The sequence below is a fragment of the Mus caroli genome, unplaced genomic scaffold (assembly GCF_978045245.1).
Source record: "Mus caroli unplaced genomic scaffold, Mus_caroli_1 scaffold_7, whole genome shotgun sequence".
Classification (NCBI taxonomy): Eukaryota; Metazoa; Chordata; class Mammalia; order Rodentia; family Muridae; genus Mus; species Mus caroli.
Window position 1 is genome coordinate 20,068,793 of NW_028227262.1, and position 13,763 is coordinate 20,082,555.

Below are 13,763 nucleotides of genomic sequence, written 5' to 3' on the forward strand. Positions count from 1 at the left end.
AGAGGTCCATCTTCTAACAACTCCACTCAAGGTGGATTTTAAAAGGCAGGGGCAGTGCAGGGCTGAGATGGGAGAACCTGGCAGCAGACACCAGAATAAAAGTATGCCTGCAACAGTCCTGCCATTCCCTCAGATGTGGGACAGCAGCACCAACAGTGGTTGTAGGGCTGTGTGAGCGCTTTTCCTGCTGCAGCAGCAGTGGACCTCCAGCTCACTTCATGAGTCCTGGGCAGAGCACAGGAAGTGCAAGGGGAAATGGTGAAAACTGCTTTCCTCATGGCTTTGGCAGAGGTTGAGAGACCAGGCAAGGTTGGTGGCAGCTTTGGCAGACAGAGTGCAGGAGCCCCACATATGAGAGAGTTCAAGTGTTTGGATGTTAGATGATTGCATGTGCAGGAAAGCAAAGTCCCTGGCAGGGAGCAGAGCCAGGCCTATTTTTCACATGGTGAACTGGGAGCAGAGCAAATGGTGAGAGAATGAGGGAGGGAGATGGGGGAAGCCTAAACTATGCATCACTAGCAAGAGGTTTGTTTTAAAGTGTCAGTTTAGTGGCCATATAGAAATACTGCTTGCTGCATATTGTGAATTAGACTGGGACATCTCAGTAAGGAGGGACAAGGAAGCAAAGACCAATGTATTGGGTGGTAGTAGGGTTAATAACTACACCTAACAGAGTCCTGAGTATATGATTAATAACCAGAGACTTCCAGCCAGGCCAGATCACCAGGTTATCACATAGTGGTCTGAGGACTAAGCTCTTCACCAGTGCCATGAACGACAAAGTGTGGTTCACCCAGGCCTGGGATTTCTCAGCAGTGAGAAAGAAACCATCTCAGACAAAAGAGGAAAATCTCACCCAAGGGGAAATGTCCAAGAATTAAGGTCAGTGAAAAGACTGAATGTCTCCATCCTCAAGAGTAGCACAGGGGTAGCTTTGAGCTCAAGAACTCTCCCCCTTGGACCATGGGGACATTAACAATGACCAGTAGGGGGAGAGTGTAACCTCCCCCCCTCAGCCTGAAATCTGTCTGCTCAACTGTTATCACCAGGAGATCATTGGGGATAGAGTCTGCCACCCTATCGTTCTGCCACTACCACTGCTGCTATCTGCTGCCTAGCTCTTCCAGAGTATTCACGTGGTCACCTGCAGCTGAACTCCAAAGATGATTTGTCGGGAATGGACCCCTCCCCCTTCTTTATGACCCGGTGTTCAAAATATTAAAATTGAGCTTTGATCAGGATGTTGTCTTAGCTCCATCTTTCTCGCACCGCCTATATTACCTCTTTTCTTCCACATTCCAAGATGCCTTCCAGGCTTGATCCCAGACATGTAAGCTGCTGGCCGGCCTGAACAGGAGAGGGCTTACCAACTGTCCAAATTTGGGCTAGAGAGCAACCACTGGCTCTCCATGTGGTAGCAGGGAGAATGCAAACTTGCAGAGTTTGTAAGTCTGAGTCTCAGCACCAAATGTTTTGTTTTCTAAAACAGATAAGGCAAGAGGGAATATGGTTGGTGGAAGTGTACTCAGATATGTGGGAAGGTGGTGCCTCTACAAACCCATGCTGAGGCATCCCTTCCCCCCAGGGACTATATGCACAACAGTATAGTATAGAATAGAGTTTATTAAGGCATGAGGAGGAGATTTCAGAGGATAGTAGAGACAGAAAGGGAGAGAGAGACAGAGAGACAGAGAGAGACAGAGAGAGACAGTAGAGTAGTAGAACCTGGTCATGAGTATGTGGGCAGAGAGGGAGGAGGGGAATGGAGAGAAAAGTGGGGTGAGAGGACAGAGCAGGAGCAAGGGGCAAGAGGAAAAAAGAGTGAAGGGGACAAGCAGCCCCTTTAAAGTGAGTCAGGCATGCCTGGCCATTGCCAGGTGTCTTAGTCAGGGTTTCTATTCCTGCACAAACATCATGACCAAGAAGCAAGTTGGGGAGGAAAGGATTTATTCGGCTTACACTTCCATGCTGCTATTCATCACCAAAGGAAGTCAGGACTGGAACTCAAACAGGTCAGGGAGCAGGAGCTGATGCAGAGGCCATGGAGGGATGTTCTTTACTGGCTTGCCTATCTCTGGAACACAGCCTCTTTGTGCTTTCAGAAAACACTTCCCAGAAGATGTCACCTCAACGATGCTGGTCTCTTCTTAATCACCGCTAATTTCTTAGCTCCAGCTAACCAGCATCAATAGTCCCAGTAATGCAAAGTTTTGGCTTTAGTAGTTCTGGTATCTTGTTAATCACAGCTGATTCTTCAGCCCCAGCTAACCAGAACTACAAAATCTTCACAATAAAAACAGCAATGGCCCTGAAGAGAGTCTTTAATTTTCCCTCTGAAATTTCACAAGCCAGGCCTCCATCTTCTGCACTGTTTTCAACATTGTCTTCCAAGCTCCTACACAACATCTGACAGAGCTCTTAACATCGAATGGATCTTCTAGCCCAAAGTTCCAAAGTCCTTCCACAGTCCTCCCCAAAACATGGTCAGGTTGTCACAGGAATACCCCACTCTGCTGGTACCAATTTCTGTATTAGTCAGGGTTCTCTAGAGTCACAGAACTTATGGATAGTTTCTATACAGTAAAAGAATTTATTGATGACTTACAGTCGGCAGCCCAATTCCCAACAATAGTTCAGTCGCAGCTGTGAATGGAAGTTCAAGGATCTAGCAGTTACTCAGTCTCACACGGCAAGCAGGCGAAGGAGCAAGAGCTAGACTCCCTTCTTCCAATGTCCTTATATTGTCTCCAGCAGAAGGTGTAGCCCAGATTAAAGGTGTGTTCCACCACACCTTTAATCCCAAATGAAAGGTGTAGCCCAGATTAAATCTCTTTAAACTCGGAGATTTAATCTTCTGGAATCCATAGCCACTATGTCTCAAGATCTCCATACCAAGATCCAGATAAGGATGCTCACAGTGGATGCTCACAGTCAGCTATTGGATGGATCACAGGGCCCCCAATGCAGGAGCTAGAGAAAGTACCCAAGGAGCTAAAGGGAACGGCAACCCCATAGGTGGATCATTATTATGAACTAACCAGTACCCCAGAGCTCTTGTCTCTAGCTGCATTTGTACCAAAAGATGGCCTAGTAGGCCATCACTGGAAAGAGAGGCCCATTGGACTTGCCAACTTTATATGCCCCAGTACAGGGGAATGCCAGGGCCAAGGGGTGGGGGTGGGTGGGGAACTGGGGGGGGGGAGTGTATTGGGGACTTTCTGGATAGCATTGGAAATGTAATTGAGGAAACTACCTAATTAAAAAAAAAAAAAAAAGAAGGCGCCAGGGACTGCAGCTAAGTCTTATGACTTGCACCTGACTTACTCACCTGAATATAAGCCACAACCATCATGAGAGCTGCACAGGTGTACCAGGTTTTTGGCGAATCCATTTTGGTGGAGATATGCCCCTGCTGCCCTGATTAGCTGAAGCTGTGTACCTGGTGAGGTGACGTGGCCTGCTGTGAGTGGATGGGAACTGAGAGTATATAAGAGTGAGAGGCCCGGGGTTTGAGAGAAATAATTAGTGGGAGATAGAGATAGATAAAGAAGAGAGATGAAGAATGAAGTTTGCTGAATAAACTGCTGTTAGAAGGACTGGTGGTCTTGTCATTCTTGCTGGTCGAGAGCTGACGTGACAGTTATCACCAAGGAAAGATTTTAAAGAGATGATAGCAGACAACATCTACCCTAGATGTGAACATCATGCTAAATATTAGGAGGGAAATAACACTATAAATGCTTTGAAGAAGATGGCTAGTAGATGGGAGAGTATCCAATTGATTTAAATTTGTTGGGATGTCCTGGGCATGGTGGCACTTGCCTATAATCCCAGCACTTGGGAGGCAGAGGCAAGGGGATTTCTGAGTTCAAGGCCACCCTGGTCTACAAAGTGAGTTCCAGGACAGCCAGGGCTATACAGAGAAACCCTGTCTCAAAAAAAAAATTGTTATGATGTAGAATTTGTTAGGGATAGGCTATCTTAGGAGGCACACAACCTATGCCCAGGGCACACCTCCAGTCCAAGAGCTGCCTTTCTTCCATACCAGTACAGTTGGCTTCATGGAACCTTCAACCCTCATAGCCACAACTCATGCATGTCACAACACATGAACACAGAAGGAAAAACATTGTGAAAACATACATGTTGTTATACTCAGTGTTGTCTGTCTACATCCAAGGGTGCTTTGACGACTCTCAGTGCAGGCCGATCCAGTAGTTAAAAGTCCCTTGTATCTCCCTAGGAAATTCATAAAACACAAAAAGCCAAGAATACATGGGTGTCTGTGTTTCACATAATCCTGGAGTCTCTCTACTCCACAGCTACCTATAGAGGTGACAGGAGGGTGGAACTGAGGGTTACAGAATTTGGAGGTATATTAGTCTCCAGATCTCAGTGGATCCACTTGACATCAGTCATTGTAAAGTATATCATTTGAATTAAATATTAAATGTAATGATACATTCTTCTGTGGCCATAATAGTTCTGGGCTAACTTTCTATTGCAGTTATTAACAGTATGCAACATGTGCCATCTTACAGTAAAATACGCGTGACCACCAGGTATCCCAGTAAAATGGCATATCTGACCTTCTAGATGACTATGAGCACTATGTGAGAGAATATTTCTTGAATGTCTCAGGACTCCAGTCAGAGTCTAGCATCAGCAATTGCCACACACTCACACATTCCCCATGTCTCCACATGCTTGGGATGGGATTCTTCCTCATGCTTTATCTGTAACCTCTCTATCTCAAGGAAATATAATTTTCAACAGACAAACCAATCCATGACTATTTCTTACAGCTCCTCCTTGTTGTCAAACTGATCTAGTTGGACTTCTTGTGCCATGCAAAAGGTCTGGCTGAATACCCCTTTCTTGAGTATTCAGAAAAGTAAAATCATTTATTTCCAAATGCAATCCAGTTTCTAGGGCAAGCAGCATAGGTATTTTTGATTGAGATCTGTTCTGCATTCTCACTAAAATTTAGACAATATAATGAATTATAACACACATGCTTTGACTCTTTTTGGAATACCCTCCTGAGCTCAGCTGTGAGCTGTGAATCTGATTGTAGCTTTCCCAATTGATCTGTAGGAATCCTCCCCTGAGCATGGTGGGCCTGTGTCCCACTCAGTCTCAGATGCTTGCTGTCAGTAGGGCTTCCAGGAAGTGCATTTCTATACTAGCATCACTATCTGAGCTTTGAGTTACTACAATAGGGGTTACTAGAGCAATAAGCACTCTGTAGGGACACCTATTGACAGCCACCCTAATAATTGAGACAGCAGTGAGAACTATTGTGTAGGTAGTGTATACAGTATGGACATGTTGCCCTAAAGGATGATTCACAAAATTAAGAGGACAGTGTAAGATTTTATTACACTATTTTGAACTGTGAGATACTAAAACCTATAAATTTATGACTACAGAAACTGTATTTAATACATTCAAAGTACAGTTGAGCCTGGTAACTAAACTCATGGATCATGGATCACGGCACTGTACCTTCCTGGCCATATTACTCTTCTCTGTCTTTACCTTTCCTTGAGGTTCATCGTTGGAGTTTTTCTTTCCTTGTTCTCTACCTTAGACAGTTTCCCCAAGTGGACCTATGTCCTCTGCATCTCAGTGTAGAGCCTACTGGGTGTTATCTTCCCAGGGATGCTGAGCCTGCCCTCCTGTGCCCATCACAGCCTGTGCTATTCCTTCCCAGCATCTTCCTGATCAAACCTAAGTTTCCAGAGAACAGGAACTTCCAGTGTGTTTTCTCCAGAGTCCTTCCCACAATGCCTGTTTCACAGTGGTCACTAAACATAACTGACAATGTTAAGGTGGACAGAATGCCACAGAATTTTTACAATAAGTCACTTGCCTCTGAAAGCAATAAAAAGAGCAACTAGAGCTACAGTGAGGACCATGATCACTCCACAGAGGCAGTAAAGTACTTGGGGGAGACAATTCTGAGACATTTTTCTTGAACCATTTTACTTAAAAAATATAAATATGAGAATATCAATCTCAAGAAACGTTTAACAATTATGTGTAGATTTTGCTTGTATTCACCCACTGCAAACCTCTTTACAGAAGGACCTGGTCTATAAATGATGTCATCACTCACAGAAGACTAGAGGAAAAGAAAACATGGAGTTGTCCAGTCATTGAACTAAGGGTAAATGAAGAGGCAAGAAACCGAAAGAGTAAAGATCAGGTTGAAAGCAAACAACAACCAAGCTATCCATAGACTTTGTTCCATAAGAATAGACTGGTTAGGACTGAGGGGTTAAGAACAGTTGCTGCTCTTCTAGAGGACCCGAGTTGATTTCCCAATCCCAGCTTCTAAATGGGCAGCTCATAAACACTTGTGTAACTCCTGCTCCAGTCAATGAGACAAACAGATTGGTACACTTTTATATTTCCAGTACTAGGGAGGCAGAAGCTGGAGTCGGGAGTACAAGGCTAGCCTTGACTACATTGGAAGTTTGAATCCAACCTGGACTATGTAAGGATCAGTCTCAAAGAAACTAGTCAATAAACACATTAACTAATAAAGGCACATAAGTGTAATAGAACACACTGGCATAACTAGTGGGTGAAATATGGGGGTGTTTTAACAAGTTTACCAAAATCATGTGAAAAAACTTATATTAGTCTAAAAATCACAAAATTGCTTAGCAAATGAAAAATTAATTGAAGGAACACATTTGTGGATATTGGGCATTTCAAAAAATCAGAAAGGAAATTTTATTCATTTAAAATGTATTTGTATTTAATGCATATGGGTAATTTGCCTGCATGTGTGTCTGTGTATGTACTATATGCATGCCTGATGCCTGAGGAGACAAGAAAGGGTGTTGAGTTCCCTGGAGCTGAGATTACAGTTGTGAGGGGCCAGGAGGACATTGGGAACCGAACCTAGGTTCCCCAAAAGAGTAGCCAGTGCTTTTAGCTACATGCCATCTCTCTAGCACGAGTAAATTTTAATTGCATGAAAAGGGAATAGAATCAGTGTAGCTGAACAATTGAGAAAATGAGGCCAAATTTGCAGAAGTGATACCACTAAATCAGAGTGACAGAAACAAAGACATAAGTGTGGTTTTGGTGAAATCGTAGACACATGAACCTAATTAATAGTAATAATAATAACCATAATAATAATAATAATAAAAGAAAAATACAAAATACTTATAAAATAGCTTGAGAAGAAAGTCCGACATGTGGGCATAACTTATAGTTATCCCAGGAGGTTGACCCTGGCCTTGCTGTGCACACTCTACTCTGTCTCACTATCTCCCACCTCTTCCTATCAAAGGCAACTCAAAAATGAAGCCTAGGGCTATAAAACTATCTGAGGAAAAGGGAAAAGAAAAATCTCTTTGAACTTGCCTTGAATAAAAATGTCTCAAGTGTAATAGCAAAATCCTTCTCCATATTAGCTTAAAATGAAATATGCCGACTTTGCTCTAATTCAAAGATCAAACAACAAAAAAAAAACAACAAAAAAATCCTTCTTTCTGAGTTCTACAAGGGAATTTACAATTTTTGTAAAATATAGATCAACAAGAAGTTGTATCTAGAGCATTCTGATAATTTGTAGAATTCAATTATTTAAAAAAAATAAAGAATAAGAATGGGCCAAATATTTGAACATACAATGGCATTATATATGTTCATTGCTACTGGCTTTGGAAAAAGGAGTTGAAAACACATCACTAATTTCTACAAATGAGAATAAATATACTATATGCTCTGGTCTTCCTACCCTCATATTCACACAAGAGGACATGAAAATCTGTGTTTCCATCATTATGAGTATTGGCAGTGACTTTAGAGATTCTTATTGCTATGTACTCACTAATAAATTTATATTAGCCAAAAAAAGTACAGAATGCCCAGGATAGAAGTCAAGGTTTACAAACTGGGGGGCCAAAGTAAGGATGCCTCAATCCCACTTGGGAGGGAGAAGAAAGCAACCACAAGAGGCAGAGGGAGGAGGCACCTTGGTTGGAGAGGGGACAGGGAGGGGAAAAGGGGAGCATGATCAGGTATTAGTGGGGTAACAGGGTCAAAGCCATGAGGGCAGGCAGAAAGAATAGAAACAGGCAATCTGGGTATGCAGTAGGTTAGCCAGGAGTCAGGGTTGGGGACCTCTAGAATTACCACAGACCTGGGAGGTGAGAAACAATCAGGACTAAAAGGGAGGGACCCTAGATGAAATGCCCAACAGTGGGGTGAGGGAACTTGTAGACTCTACCTCAAGTAGAAAGACAGGGCATCAAGTGGATGGGGTCAAAAACTATGACCCAGAATTATTCTTGTCTAAAAGAACTGCAGGGACAAAAATGGAGAAGAGACTGAGGTAAAGGAGATTCAGTGACCGTCCCAAATTGGGATCCAGCTCAAGAGGAGGCTCCAAGGCCTGACACAATATTACTGATGCTATGGTGTGCTTACAGACAGGAGCTTATCATTACTGCCCTTAACAAACACCTGAAAGAGCCTGATGCATATACTTAGACCCAACCAATGGATAGAAGCTGCAGACCCCTGTGGTTGAATTAAGGAAAGGCTAGAAGAAGCTGAGAAGGACTACCCCATAGGAAGACAAGCAGTCTCAAATAACCTGGACCCCCAAAATCTCTCAGACACTGAGCCACCAACCAAGCAGCATACACTAGCTAAAATGAGGCCCCGAACACACATACAGTAGAAGACTGCCTGGTATAGCCTCAGTGAGAGGAGATGCACCTAACCCTCCAGAGGCTTGAGGCCCCAGAATGTGGGAAGGTTTGGTGGTGTGGGGGTGGAGGGGTGGGGCTATCCTTTTGAAGACAGGGGAGGAGGAATGGGATGAGGAACAGTTAGAGGGCAGACTGGGAATGGGATAACTACTGGATTGTAAAAGAAGATTAAAAAATAATAAAAAAATATTTTTTAATTACCAATGTTTGTTAAATTCACAACACAAATATCCACCAGTGTTGACAGTGTTAATCAATATGACTGAGCACTGAGGCAGGGGCATTACAAAGGAAAAATTTGACCATATACTTGCCCCTGATCATCTGTCACTCTGTCCAAATATTGTTCAGCTTTGGGCTCTCAGCAAGCTCTAGAGTAAGCCATAAAACCAGCTGTACTCCAGTTTATTTTAAGAGCTTAAGAGTCTGATCACATAGGTGTAGTTTTTTTGTTTTGTTTTTATCTGATAGCTCAATTGTCACCAACTTATTTCTGCTTGAGCTAATCTAATCTACAACTTTTCCATTGGCTTTTTTAAAACCTTCTGCAAAATATAGGCAGATGTTTTATTTTGAGCTGCTTTCAAATTTCTGAATACATAACTATTCTTAGATCAGTGGTGTTTACCTTTTGTTCAAGCTCTGCCCCACAGTTACCTGGCAACAGCCTGGTGTGCCTGACTCATTGTAAAAGGGGCTGCTCCCCTCCTCTGCTCTCTTGCTCTCTTGCCTTCTTGCTCTCACCATGTTCTCTTGTCCCTTCCCCACTCTCTCCCCATTCCCCTCCCCCTTTCTCTATGTGTTCATGGCCAGCCTCTACTCTAGTCTTCTCTCTCTCTCTCTCTCTCTCTCTCTCTCTCTCAACTCCCCTCCCCATGCCCTGAATATACTATATCATGTGGCTCTTTCCTCAGGGGAAGGGATGCCTTCTACATGGGCCCACAGAGGCAGCCCCTTCTCCCATACCTTGCTACACATCCACCAAACATATTCCTTCCCTCCTGGTAAGCACCCTCCCCATACTGGTCAGTGTAAATGTTCCCATGGTCCTCGGGGAGAGTTCATGAGCTTGGACTAACCTGGTGCTTCCCTAGGACATTTTCCCTTTGGTGAGATTTCCCCCTCTCCTCTGAGAAGGTTCCTTTCCTGTTGAGAAATCCCAGGACTGGGTGAACTGCTGTCTGTTGCTCATGCCCTATCTCACCTAGTGGGTAAGGGAATGGAAGCACCTGAGGTAGCTTTCAGTCTCCTAGCAACATGTGCATTATTCCAACAATAGGCAGCTCATGCTCACTTCATGAGTCATGAGCAGAGGGGGTGGGAGGAGAGTGAGAGAGAATGAGAGAGAGGGAGAGAGAAGAGAGAGAAGAGAGGGAGAGAGAGAGAGAGAGAGGCCCATTCACGGGCACGTGTGCATATGAGTGAGCACAAATAGCAGGGCAGACAGTGAGTGGGAAATGGGTGTCTCAGACTCTGTCCCAGAGAGAGTGTGGGAAGCACAAAGGGGCAGGGTGAAAACTGTTTTTCTCACCACTGCAGCAAAGCTCAGCAGAATGAGGAAGCAAGGGGAAAGAGGGACAGGGGTGTGCAAGAAAGCAACATTTCTGCAGACAGAGTTCCTGGCAGGAAGCAAGGGGCAGGGCCAGACCTGCTTTTCACTTGGTGAACCAGGAACAGACCAAATAGCAAGAGAATGAGGGTATTCTCAGCTGGCAGCAGCTGCCCCCGCAAGGTGGCCCTTAGCAAGCAAATGATGGAGGGGGCATGGGGAAGCCTATACTATGGATCACTATCTAGAGAGTTGTTTTAAAGTGCCAGTTTAGTGGCCATGTAGAGATAGTCCAGGAAATCCCAGTAAATAGGGACAAGGTAGCAAAGACCAACCCATGGATGAGAATAGGGTTACTAACTATACCTACCAGCATCCTAAGGATACTATTAATAACCAGAGAGGCTGACAGCCAGGCCAGACAACCAGGTCATCACATGATGGGCTGGGGCCTCATCTCTTTTGCCTTCCTGTCCCTGGTGAAGCTCCTCTCTGCTCTTATAGTTTGGTTCAAATACTATTGAATACGTACCCACTTCTCCCTCCTGCAGGCTGCCTGTGGTGCTGAGCAAAGCTAGGGAAGCCTTTGTGACACTCATCTCAAAGCTGAGAAGCTGAGTTTCCACTACAGGATTGAAAATTGAAAGCTGAGAAGCACAAATACATAGGAGGTTTCAGCATTTAGCCAACCCAACCGGCCAATCCGGTAGCTTGAGCTCCTCCTTCCTGTGCAAATTTTTTGACTCAAATTGAATCATTGTAAGGGAGGCATTTCATTAGACTATAATGAAGTGAAACTAATGATGTAGACAAAGAGCTTTTAACAAAGCCAAAAGGCGCTGGAGGGTGAGATTAATTTTACTGTCCAGCGGGAATCAATTTGGAAATAAAAGACGACAACAAAAAAACGCACAAACACACACACACACAAACACACACACACACACACACACACACGACAACAACAAAAAGAAAATATTACCAATCCTTTCCTGCCCTGAATACCACACATCAGACAGTGATCTTCAGGGTAGGTGAGCCCCACGTTGTTACAGCTCTGAGTTTTGAGGGCATTATTTACAGGGACACCCAGGGCAAGGTCAGAGGAGTCTGTGTGTTGAAAAGCCCAGAGACAGAATCTCTAGGAGACAGAGTCAGAAAGGAGAGAGTCGGAGATCACAGTCAGAGCTAAACACACTTCTTGCCTCTCAGGGAATAAGAGATCCTGTGTTCTGGACCAGATCCTGACTCAGGACTACAGACTCAGGCTGTCTCATGTTACATGTTTACATATGGAAACATTTTGCTAGTGGTGTGGAGACAGAAAGATTATGCCCACTGCCACCTTTATCACCACACGGAATGCCTCTAGACCAGTGTTTCTCAACTTTGCCCATACTGTGACTCTTCAATACAGTTCTGCACATTGTGGTGACTCTCAACCATAAAATTATTTTGTTTATACTTCATAACTGTAATTCTGGTACAATTATGAATTATAATGTAAATATTTGATATGCAGGATGTCTCATATGAGACCCCTGTGAAAGGGTAATTCGACCCCCCTCACTCCAAAAAAAGGGTTGCATCTCACAGGTATAGAAAAACTGCTCTAGATTTTGACTTTATATGTGGGTGTGACTCTCTGTGGAACCATGCAGGTGCCTGAAGTTGCCAGGAGAGGGTGTCAGATTGCCCCGATCTGAGTTCACAGGCTTAAAGAATTTGGGTTTAGAATACAGGTACCCCAAAAATGTAACAACAGAACATCCTCATCCTCATGCAAGATACCTTTAGAATTATTTTTATCATTTAGGAACATATGCCAAGGAATTTGTAAATACCTCAGACTATTTAAAAAGTATATATGATAAAATATTTAGGTGATGGTATGGTAGCACATGGGCTCTGATCCCAGACCTGGGGATGCTGTCACAGGTAGAGCTCTATGAATCAGACCCTAGCCTTATCTACATAGGGATCTCCAAGTCAACCAAGGCTAAATTTAAAAAATAGAATATTTAGTATATTAACTAAAATAATAAAATATAATAAAATATAAGGATATATAATTAATATAGTAATATATTAAATAAATTATAAAAATGAGAGTTCACTGGGCGTGGTAGCACACACCTTTAATCTCAGCATTTAGGAGGCAGAGGCAGGCAGATTTCTGAGTTTGAGGCCAGCCTGGTGTACAAAGTGAGTTCCAGGACAGCCAGGGGTTATACAGAGAAACACTGTCTTGAAAAACGAAAGAGAGAGAGAGAGAGAGAGAGAGAGAGAGAGAGAGAGAGAGAGAGAGAGAGAGAGAGAGAGAGACTTAAGAGAAATGTAGTCAGAGGGTTTTTGAATTCCATTACTTGGGAATTGTCAATGCACTTGGAGATGGGTCACCCAGATTTTCTGATGTTCAAGTGATTATTTTCTCAGACATCAGCACAAGTTTGAGGTGCAAAACAAGGATCTGAGAGTTTATCTCCTGAGTTCTTCTAGCACAGGAGGTAAGTCAGAAGCAACCCAACACCACATTTTCCATCCATACTGAAGGTAGTCTTTGATCAGGTATTTTTTGAGCTGATTTGGTTGCCTGTTTTTGACCTTCTCATTTAGTTCTTCACATCCCAAAACTCATGATGGAAAGACTCTCTAACAATGGGAAGTTTTAGCCATTGTTCTTGTCTTTTCAGTTGAGACCTGTCCTGGCTAGTTTTCTGTCAACTTGACACAGCTGGAGTTACCACAGAGAAAAAGCTTCAGTTGAGGAAGGGACTCCATGAGATCCATTTGTAAGGTATTTTCTCAATTAGTGATCAAGGGGGGAAATCCCCTTGTGGCTGGGACCATCTCTGGGCTGCTAGTCTTGGGTTCTATAAGAGAGCAGGCTGAGCAAGCCAGAGGAAACAGGCCAGTAAAGAATGTCCCTCCGTGGCCTCTGCATCACCTCTGTCTTTCTGACCTGCTTGAGTTCCAGTCCTAACTTCCTTTGGTGATGAACAAGAGTGTAAGGAGCCGCCTTCACATTTGCCATTACAAGATGGCGCTGATGGCACTGACACCCGTGTTCTAAGTAGTAAACAAGCAAGCTGCGCATGTGCCGGGGTAGCTTTCCACAGTAGAGTACAGGCTTGCCATGTGCTCTGCCTTTCCCGTGACGACAACTCCGGCTGATGGGCTGCAGCCAATCAGGGAGTGACACGTCCGAGGCGGAGGACAGTCCTCCATAAAAGGGAGGGGGCTCCGCCATATCTCTCTCTCTCTGGCTCCCTTCTCCACTGGCTCCTGATGGGGTAAGCAATAAAGCTTGTGCTGCAGAAGATTCCGGTTGCCCTGAGCGTGTTCTTACCAGCGGCAGGCAATAAATGGTGCCGGAACCCGCGAGCTACTACATCACGGAGAAGGAGCGGTTAATGAAGTGTTCCCGGAAACAGACTGTTGAGAAGGATCCGAAGTAGATTCAGAACTCTTCA

The 13,763-nt window shown here is 44.0% G+C and overlaps 1 long non-coding RNA gene across 1 annotated transcript; it reads right to left on the reverse strand.

Moving 5' to 3' along the window:
- Window positions 1–3,367: 3,367 nt before the first annotated feature.
- Window positions 3,368–9,947, reverse strand: LOC147003792 (uncharacterized). The gene is made up of 3 exons (XR_015047550.1): window positions 9,821–9,947; window positions 4,144–4,239; window positions 3,368–3,439 (listed from the first exon to the last, which is right to left on the reverse strand). It is a non-coding gene; the product is annotated as an uncharacterized LOC147003792 (long non-coding RNA).
- Between the last annotated feature and the right edge of the window lie 3,816 nt (window positions 9,948–13,763).